Source organism: Saimiri boliviensis, chromosome 10 (genome assembly GCF_048565385.1).
Source record: "Saimiri boliviensis isolate mSaiBol1 chromosome 10, mSaiBol1.pri, whole genome shotgun sequence".
Taxonomy (NCBI): domain Eukaryota; kingdom Metazoa; phylum Chordata; class Mammalia; order Primates; family Cebidae; genus Saimiri; species Saimiri boliviensis.
In genome coordinates this window covers 34,068,445-34,079,204 of record NC_133458.1, presented here as the reverse complement: position 1 = coordinate 34,079,204, position 10,760 = coordinate 34,068,445, and positions in this window count along the sequence as shown.

Here is a 10,760-nt window from a genome sequence, read left to right as displayed (position 1 = left end):
ACCTCTGGAGTATTAGGCTCCAGAACTCAAAACTATAGTTCTGGTACAGTGTATTGTTCAAAACAACTCACAAAGCCAGCCCTTATTAAAGGGATTGAGAAATAGATTCTACCTCTTGATGGAAGAAGGTCAATGTCACATTGCCAACGGCATGCATACATGAATGGGATGTATTATCATGACCATTTTTGCAAACAATCTGCAAGGGATTCCCAGAATTGGCAAATGTCTTTTGGGGAGAAAATAGCTGGTGACTGTCAGCAAGGAAGGGAAATTTTTATTCTGATATTTTAAATCAAATGGTCTTCATTGATTCAACAGTGTTCTTAAAAGTATGTTCTTTTTATTTGTATTTGTATACATTTAAGAGGTTCAAGTGCAGTTTTGTTACATGGATATATTGTAGTGGTGAAGTCTGGGCTTTTAGTGTAGACATTCCCTGAATAATATACACTGTACCCATTAAGTTGTTTATCATTTCTCACCAACTTCTACCTTCCAACCATTTTGAATCGCCAATGTCTATTGTTCCACACTCTTATTTCCATGCGTACATATACTTAACTCCCACTTATAAGAAAATGGTATTTAACTTTCTCTTTCTGAGTTAGTTAACTTAATGTAATGGCCTCCAGTTCTATCCATGCTACTGCAAAAGATGATTTCATTGTTGTTTTTTTTTTCTGGATGAATAGTATTCTATTGTGCATATATACTACATTTTCTTTATCCAATCATGCATTGATGAACATTTAGTTTGATCCCATATCTTTGCTATTATGAATAGTGCTGCACTTATAATCCCAGCACTTTGGGAGGCTGAGGCAGGTGGATCACTAGGTCAAGAGATGGAGACCATCCTGGTCAACATGGTGAAACCCTGTCTCCACTAAAAATACAAAAATTAGCTGGGCATGATGGCGCAGCCTGTAGTCCCAGCTACTTGGGAGGCTGAGGTAGGAGAATTGCTTGAACCCAAGAGGTGGAAGTTGCAGTGAGCCAAGATCGCGCCATTGCACTCCTGCCTGGGTAATAAGAGTGAAACTCCATTTCAAAAAAAAAAAGAATAGTGCTGCAATAAACATACAAGTGCAAGTATCTTTTTGATATAATGATTTATTTTCCTTTGGGTAGAAACTTGGTAGTGGAATTGCCAGATCAAATTGTAGTTCTATTTTTAGTTCTTTGAGAAATATCCATACTGATTTCCATAGAGGTTGTAATAATTTACATTCTCACCAACAGTATATAAGTGTTCCCTTTTCTCCATATCCTTGCCAACATCAATTTTTGACTTTTTAATAATAGCCGTTCTGACTGGTGTTAGATTATCTCATTGTTTTGATTTGCATTTCTCTGATGATTAGTGACGTTGAGCATTTTTTCATGTGCTTATTGGTCATTTGTGTGTCTTCTTTTAAAAAATCTTTACTCATGTCCTTTGCTCCAATTTTAATAGAGTTATTCAATTCTTGTAGTAGTATTGTTTTAGTTCCTTTTAGAGTCTGGATATTAGTCCTTTGTGGGATATATTGTTTACAATTACATTCTCCTATTCTTCAGACTATCTGTTCATCCTGTTGATTATTTCTCTTGCTATGCCGAGGCTTTTTAGTTTAATTAAGTCCCATTAGTCCATTTTTATTTTTGTTACTTGTGTTTTGAGGTCTTAGTCATGAATTGTTTGCCTAGGTCAATGTCTGGAAGAGTATTTCCTAGTTTGATTTTAACTTTTTTTTGTAGTTTCATGTCTTACATTTAAGTCTTTAATCCATCCTAGGTTGATTTTTGCATATGGTGAGAGATAGATGTCCAGTTTTATTTTAATTTTTTTTTTGCATATGGCAGTTCATTTCTCCAGCACCATTTATTGAAAATAGTATCCTTTCCCCAGTTTTTGCTTTTGTTGACTTTGTCAAAGATCAGTTTGTTGCAGGTATGTGGCTTTATTTCTGGGTGTTCTTTTCTGTTTCATTGTTCTGTGTATCTATTTTTATACAGTACCATGCCATTTTGGTTACTATAGACTTGCAGTATGAATTAGAATTTCTTTGGCTGTTTGGGCTCTTTTTTGGTTCCATTTGAACTTTAGGATTGTTTTCCCTAATTCTGTGAATAATTACATTGATATTTTGATAGAAACTGTGTTGAATCTGTAGATTGCTTTGGGTAGTACGGTCATCTTAAGAATATTGATTTTTCCCACAGTGAGCATGGATGTTTTTCCATTTGTTTATGTTATGTCTAATTTCTTTTGTCGGTGCTTTACAATTCTCTTTGTAGAGAGCTTTTACCTTTTTCATTAAATATATTCTTAGGTGTTTTATTTTTATGTAGCTACTATAAATAAGATTGGGTTCTTGATTTGTTTTTTTGTTTTGTTTTGTTTTGTTTTTGTTTTTTTTTTTTGAGACGGAGTTTCGCTCTTGTTACCCAGGCTGGAGTGCAATGGCGCCATCTCGGCTCACTGTGACCTCCGCCTCCTGGGTTCAGGCAATTCTCCTGCCTCAGCCTCCTGAGTAGCTGGGATTACAGGCACGCGCCACCATGCCCAGCTAATTTTTTGTATTTTTAGTAGAGACGGGGTTTCACCATGTTGACCAGGATGGTCTCGATCTCTTGACCTCGTGATCCACCCACCTTGGCCTCCCAAAGTGCTGGGATTACAGGTGTGAGCCACCGTGCCCGGCCCTTGATTTGGTTTTAAGGTTGACTGTTAATTGGTATTTAAAAATGCTATTAATGGCTGGGCAGAGTGGCTCATATCTGTAATTCCAGCACTTTTGGAGGTCAGCATGGGAGGATTGCTTGAGCCCAGCCTGGGCAACATAGGGAGACCCAGTCTCTACCAAAAAAAAATAAAAAAAAATTAAAATTGGTTGGGCATAGTAGTGTATGCCTGTTGTCCTAGCTATTCAAGAGGCTAAGGTGGAGTATCACTTGAGCCCAGGACGTCAAGGCTGCAGTAATCTGTAATTGCCCCCTATACTCCATCCTGGGTGTCAGAGTGAGACTATGTCTTAAAAATAAAAAGAAAAAAAGAAATGTTCCTAATTTTCATATGTCGATTTTGCATCCTGAAACTCTACTGAATTCATTTACCAAATTTAAGTGATTTTTGGAGAAATCTTTAGGGTTTATTCGATAAACGATCATATTATCAACAAAAAGAAATAGTTTAACTTCCTCTTTTCCAATTTGGATACCTTATTTATTTCTCTTGCTTCATTACTTTGGCTAGGACTTCCAGTACTATGTTGAATAGGAGTGGTGAAAGTGGGCATTCTTCTCTTGTTCTAGTTCTTGGGGGAATATTTTCAACTTTTCCCCATTCAGTATAATGTTGCCTGTGGGTTTGTCATACACGGCCTTTATTATTTTGAGGCATGTTTCTTTGATGCCTAGTTTATTGAGGGCTTTTATCATGAAGGGATGTTGGATTTTATAAAGTGCTTTTTTTGCATCTATTGAGATGATCATATATGTGTATTTTAAATTCTATTAATGTGATGAATCATATTTATTGATTTTCATATATTGAACCATCCTGGCATCCTTGGAATAAAATCTACTTAATTATGATTTATTTTTTTATGTGCTGTAGGATTTGGATTTCTAATATTCTAGTATTTGGCATGTTTGCTTCTATGTTCATCAGGGATATTTGTCTGTAGTTTTCTTTTCCTGTTGTGTCTTTGTCTGGCTTAGGTATTCAGGAGATACTAGCTTTGTAGAGTGAATTAGAAAGGATTCCCTCCTCCTCAATTTTTGAAACAGTGCGAAGGGGATTGGTACCAGTTTTTATCTGTACATTTGGTGGAATTTGGCTGTGCATCTATGTGGTCCTGGGTTTTTTGTTGTTGTTGGGAGATTTTTGAATTATTGATTCAATTTCACTACTTCCTTTTTTTTTTTTTTTTTTTGAGACAGAGTTTCGCTCTTGTTACCCAGGCTGGAGTGCAATGGCGCGATCTCGGCTCACCGCAACCTCCGCCTCCTGGGTTCAGGCAATTCTCCTGTCTCAGCCTCCTGAGTAGCTGGGATTACAGGCACGTGCCACCATGCCCAGTTAATTTTTTTGTATCTTTAGTAGAGACGGGGTTTCACCATGTTGACCAGATGGTCTCGATCTCTCGACCTTGTGATCCACCCGCCTCGGCCTCCCAAAGTGCTGGGATTACAGGTTTGAGCCACCGTGCCCAGCCTTAAATTTCACTACTTCTTTTTGGTCTATTCTGGATTTCTGTTTCTTCCTCACACAATCTTGGGACCTTGTATGTTTCCAGGAATTTAACCATTTTCTCTAGGTTTTCCAGTTTGTGAGTGTAGAGTTGTTTGTAAAAGTCTCTGATGATCTTTTGTATTTCTGTGATTATCAGTTGTAGTGTCTCCTTTTGAGTTTCTTTTTTTTTTTTTTTTTTGGAGGTGGGAAATCTTATCTTGGTTAGTCTAGCTAGCAGTTTATCAATTTTGTTGATATTTTTGATGTACAAACTTTTTGTTTTGTTGATCCTTTTCTTTTTCTTTTTTGAGATGGGATTTTGCTCTGTCACCTAGGCTGGAGTGCAGTAGTGCAATTATGGCTCACTGTAGCCTTGACCTCCTGGGCTCAAGTAATCCTCCCACCTCAACCTCCCAAGGTAGCTAGGACTATAGGCATGCATCATCACACCAGGCTAATTTTTCAAAAAAAAATTTTTTTTGTAGAGTTAGGGTCTCCCTATGTTGCCCAGGCTGGTCTCAAACTCCTGGGCTCAAACAATCCTCTCACCTTGGCCTCCCAAAGATCTGGGATTACAGGTGTGAACCACTGTATCTAGCAATCTTTTTGTTTGTTTATTTGTTTTATGGCCTCAATTTTATTTAGTTTTTCTGTGATTTTTAAAATTTATTTTCTTCTGCTGGCTTTGGGTTTTGCTTGTTCTTGTTTTCCTAGTTCCTTGAGGTAGGACATTATGTTATTGATTTGTAATTTTTTTGCTGTAGGCATTTAACACTATAATCTTTCCCACTTAGCACTGCTTTTTCTGTGCCCCAGAGGTTTTGATATGTTATTTCCATCTTTTTTTATTTCAAACATTTAAAAAAGTTCCATCTTAATTTCTTTATCGACCCAAAGATTTTTCAGAAGCCTGTTGTTTAATTTCCATGTATTTTTAGTTTTGAAAGTTCCTCTTGATTTATTTTTAGTTTTATTCCACTTGTTTGGAAGGATACTTGGTATGGTTTCAGTTTTAAAAAATTTATTGAGACTTGCTTTGTGACCCAGTCTAATAGCAGGGGACTTCAACATCCCACTCACAGCACTAGACAGATCCTGGAGACAGAAAATCAGCAAAAAACCCTGAACTTAAATTGGACTTTAGGTTAAATGGACCTAGTAGACATTTACAGAACACCCTACCCAACAACAGCAGAGTTTAGGTTCTTCCTATTAGAGCATAAACATTCTTAAAAGTATAATTTTTGAAATTCATTTGTTTTTTCATTAGGTGTGTTGGTGGTGACTGCTAGGCCTACTGCCATCTACTATAGCAAGACTTGCTATTGGAGCAAGAACTCCATGCACAGTTACAAACATGTGATACTATTTAAGTGTTATTGTATGTTTATTTTTGGACTTTAATAAGATAAAATAGTTTAGTTGATACATCTCAGTTGATAGAATAGGTAAACCTGCAAATACTATCAAAATTTGGTGTTTGAACAAAGAAATACACTGACTTAATTTTTTATTTTTTCATCAACCAAAACATGAAATTCCTTTTAAATTCACAAACTTAATTATATTTAGAACTAAGCAAAGCTAATTAAAAGATGTTTTTAGTATGAGACAGGCTGCCAAAATAGCAAACATCCTCTGAATTTAACTTATCTATGGAGGGGTTCCTATGGTTTCTCTACAATGTTATTTATTCATTTTGCAACTATTTTTTTGCACTGTGTGAAACATGAAATTAAGAAGTAAAACAAAACTTACTTTTATCGTATGTGCTGGTTTTTATGCCATTGTCACTTAGTTTTAAACACACTGTTTTATATTTTGCCTTGTCTTAGTGGGTCTGGGGCTCTGCAGACTACATTTCCACCTTTTCAGCTGCCTTCCTGTTAGGCTTCCTCAATAGCAAATGCTAAAGGAAGAATGGAGTCCTGGAGGAAGAAAAAAGGACTTAAAACTTTTCTGATTTCCTTCCTTTGGCAGTCAGCATCACCGGAGCAATGGTTTTTCACCCTGGAAATGGTAGTAACAATAGCAATTGGTTTCAGTTGTTTCCCCCAGATTCCTACAACCAGCCTCATTCTGCCTTCTTAAAGAGACTGGCACCAGTTGGCGGACATCCTATCTTCAGAATCCCGGCTCCCTGAGGCCTCTCTTCTAAGATCATGAATTACAGGCACTGCCAGGCAATCTCTCCTCAAACTACTAGTTTTTAGTATTCCCACACTCAGCCCTTTATTACCCCAGCCTTAAAAGTGGTAACTTGCTTACTGTAGTTGCCGCTTTTATGATACTTCAGTATTCCTTTTTTGTCTGTTTCATCTTCTAGTGCCTGTTAAACACACTCCTTTCTATTAAATTCTCTTGTTAAACTCACTGGTGTGATTTCTGCTATTCTGACTGATAGAACATTTCTTAATCTATGCTTTTTCTTTTTTTCAAATACAACAAACTTACTTTGACTGGGGTAAGAAGAAAACGGACTTTGTTATAAAATTATAGGCTTCCCCTGGAATCCTGGGATAGGGAGTATAATTTGGCTCTGTAAGCTTTGGAGAAGCATCTGTAACTAAGGTTATTCCTTTTTGTTTCTCTGAAACAAATAGGTCTCCCACCTTTTCTATTATTTCCTCACCTTAAAAAAAAGTCTCTTAGTCCTAAGTTTCTTCACCTTTATATCACAACACATCATTGCTCTGGGTTTGTTTTCAAGTCAAATGATGCTTACTAGTTAATTGGAAGTCCAGTTTCAGACAGGAGGAAAGAGACCCTGAGTGGTCCTGTTTGCAGAAATGTCTGTACCTGGCCTCACCACCTGGAGTCATTACATCCCTCACTGGGGTAAAGAAGGGCAGTGGTCAGAGAGAGAAACTTTGTGCTGTGTGTACAGTTCAAAGAGTTTCTGTTTTCCTTTTTTTTTTTTTTAAATTAAAAGGGATCAAACCTTAAGAAGATTTTTTGGAGGATACATTTGAGGCATAATCCATTGTGTACAACAGTTACTAGATCACTTTTAAAAAAACTTTGTTAAGTACATGTTCACTGCACAAAATTATAAATATAGATTAGTGGAAATAAAGGATATAGATCTCACACAAACTGACCACACTGATATATATATTACCAAAATTACATTGATTCATATGTAAATCTTACTGTTTTTCAAAATTCTTTACAAGATTGGTTTTCCTATTAGCAATTATTTTGAATAACTTTACATGTCAACAAGCATGCCTTAAGAACTTCACTGTAAAAGAACTACTCAATAATTTACAAAACACAGTTACTTAATGAACCAATCCTGAATTACTGGACATTTTCAGTCCTTAATAATGTAGTTACATTTTTATAGATACTAGTAATTATTTCCTCAGTAAAAAAATTTTAGGAATCTATATATACTCCAAGATATTTGACATATAATTTTTAATTGCCAGAAAGTTTGCTTATATATCACCCAGTTGCCAGTAAGGCAATATCAATTAACACTGCCTCCATCAATATAAGGCACTATCTGTTTGTGTTTGTTTTTGTTTGTTTTTTGTTTTTAACACAGTATTTGTTATCAATTGTTAATATATGGCAACTTGTGAGGTAGTAAACAGCCCTAATGTCCTATTGGTATTTTCATGTATATTTTCTTTTTAAATATTTAGTCATTAATTATTAATATTTGTTGACCATAGTTTTTGTTTCATGAGTTGCCCCCTTCCACTAGTTGTTCTTTACTTGTGTAATTTGTAGCGTAAGAGAAGATATTCAATTTTCATTTTAAGCTTTAATGTTTGATTTTGAACCCATCAACTTTGAAAGTTCATATTATATTAACTTTGTAAGTACAACGGAGGTTTAAGCTAATTTCTCTGCCTTCACCTCCTAATCTCCTATTTTATTAAAAAAAAAAAATTATCACTGAAAGAAATGTTCATTACCTTATCAGGAATTGTACATTAACCTTCTATAAGTGTGGTCAAAAGCTAAAATACAGATCACTTAATAAACAGCAGTCAAAATAATAAATTCATGAACAGAGGAATTGAATTAGTTATAAAGCTTATCTACTTAAGGCTCAATGAACTATGTATATTAACTAATTTGATTACAAGATCTGTTAGTGAATGAAAATGGCTAAAATATTTATTCCAAGTTTCACATTTAAATTTAACAGGATATTTCTGGAGACCAAATATTTTAATATAAAAATTCATAAAGTTCATGCAAGTAAGACATATTTTAGGCACCTGTATGTTCTCTACTGTTCAAATGCCATCAGCAGTCACTCACCGAGCTCATCTGGAAATTACAATTCAGTAGAGAATTGGCTAAACTTTAAATACAGAAAATGAAAACAAATATAAGTAAAAGCAAAGTAAAATCCTATAGAACATAAAATATAAAATAAGCATAAATTTAAAGAATTCAAAATGCAAGGGAAACATTTTAAGCCCACGCAATTACTAGAAGATTATTGCAAAGCTGTAATTCCAATAGTCATTCTTTTCTAATTTTTTATATTCACATTGCATAGTCTCAAGTAATTTAAAGCCCTTTGGCCATTTTCCTTGTACATATGGCAAAGATGTTATCAGCAATACAAAACATTAAAAAATACGTTAGGCTTCTTAGGAAAAATCACCCCGAAACATTCTGATTCTCTTTTGTTATATACCTCCCAATTCTATCTTGTGAACAACAAATGAATCACACATGCTAATGTTTATCATGGCACTACGTGAAAGAAAGAACTCTTGCTATTGTCAAAGACTCTGATTTATCTTATAGGAATTAGAGTAGTCTAATGAAACAACCTCAGACTTGATGAGAATTAAGTCTGGGAAGGCCTGAGATTGGTAGTGGTTCAATGCAAACAGATGATGCTAGAACATAGGAAACAAAGTATAGTTCTCAATTAGGGAGGAAGCTGTATCAGTACAAAGTATAATTCTCAATTAGGGAGGAATCTGTATCAGTTAAGATATGCTCAGGCTGGGTTCAGTGGCTTAGACTTTAATCTTAGCACTTTGGGAGGCAGAGGCAGACAGGAAGATCCCTTGAGCCTAGGAATTTGAGACTAGCTGGGGCAACATGTTGAGATTCAATCTCTACAAAAACAAAAACTAGTTGGGTGTGGCATCATGCACCTGTAGTCCCAGCTACTGGGGAGGCTGAGGCGGAAGGATCGCTTAAGTCTGGAAGGTGAAAGCTCCAGGGAACCATGATTGTGCCACTGTGCTCCAGCCTGGATAACAGAACAAGAACAGTCTCAAAAAGTAGAGAATATTTTCAGTTGTTTAACATGCTATCAAGAACAAAGGATCTTTCCATCCTTATATTATGCCTTTGTTTTCCTCCTATGCTTCTTACCTCATGTCACAAATGGCTGCTTCAACTCAAGGTTTTACATTTAAATTCTAGGAAGTAGAGCGGATGAATACCACAAGCTGTCTTTGTTTGTCACTGTTTTCTCAAGAAAGCTTTGACTTTCCTAGGCCACCTCTTTTCCCTGCCTGAAGATTTTTGCTTTCATCTCGCTGGTTAGGACCCAGTCACATAAACACAATTAGATGCAAAGGAGTATGGGAAGTGAGTTTTCACCTGAGCACATTGACTTCATTAATAAAATTAGGTATCTGTTGGCAAAGAAAAAGAGGAACAGAAAGAAGTAGTTAGCAATTCTAGAGTTGCTGCATACTATGAGGCATCTTGAAAAATGAAAATTCATGAACAGAAATCTTCATATGACTATTTCTTAGAGTTTTATTTTCTTTTTAGTTTCCACTGGCAAATATATGATTATTGAAGCCTAAGAATTTCACAAAAATTATAAAATGGTTGATAGTTTTAAAACAAAACTGTTTTCTGAAGATAATAACATGTGGTAGGCCTTAAATGAGAGAAAAAATTGAGACAAATCTCAAAACTTAAAGGCATGTACATTTTTCTAATGAGGCTCAAAGTGTAATTCCCTGAATTCTAAGAACATTATTTACTAATAGAAAGATGCAACCTTTGAAGCAAATACATTAAACACAAACATTATGAAGAATCCTTTAAGGAGTTACAGTTTACATAGTTTTAAAATCTTCTTCGTTACTTTAGGTGTAAAATTTTAAACATAAGGCCTTTGGGTGACATTTCAAATGTGTTTTACTTATGAAACATAGTTTTCTTGATAGTGTTTTGTTTTGTTTTGATTTAAAAAGCTGTTTTGATGTATGGATACAGGTGGAAAATTTTGTCAGGGAAAATTTGTAAATATTTAATCTATCATGTCTGTATAACAGTTAGTTGAAGATTTCTTACTGAATTCATTAGCAAAAAAATCCTGAGCTTAAGGTCATCCAAATCTAATATCTGAGCCTATATTTACCTTTTAAAAATTATTGAAAAAAATTTAGGTAATATGAGAAGGAGCAAGTAGAGGGAAAACAAAAATCACCCCAGTCTAATACCTAATTTGTATTTTTTTCTGTTGTTTTTTCAATGATAATTATGATAGCAGCATCCTTTTCTGAGTGCTTTTTATGTTCTTGGCCCTGTG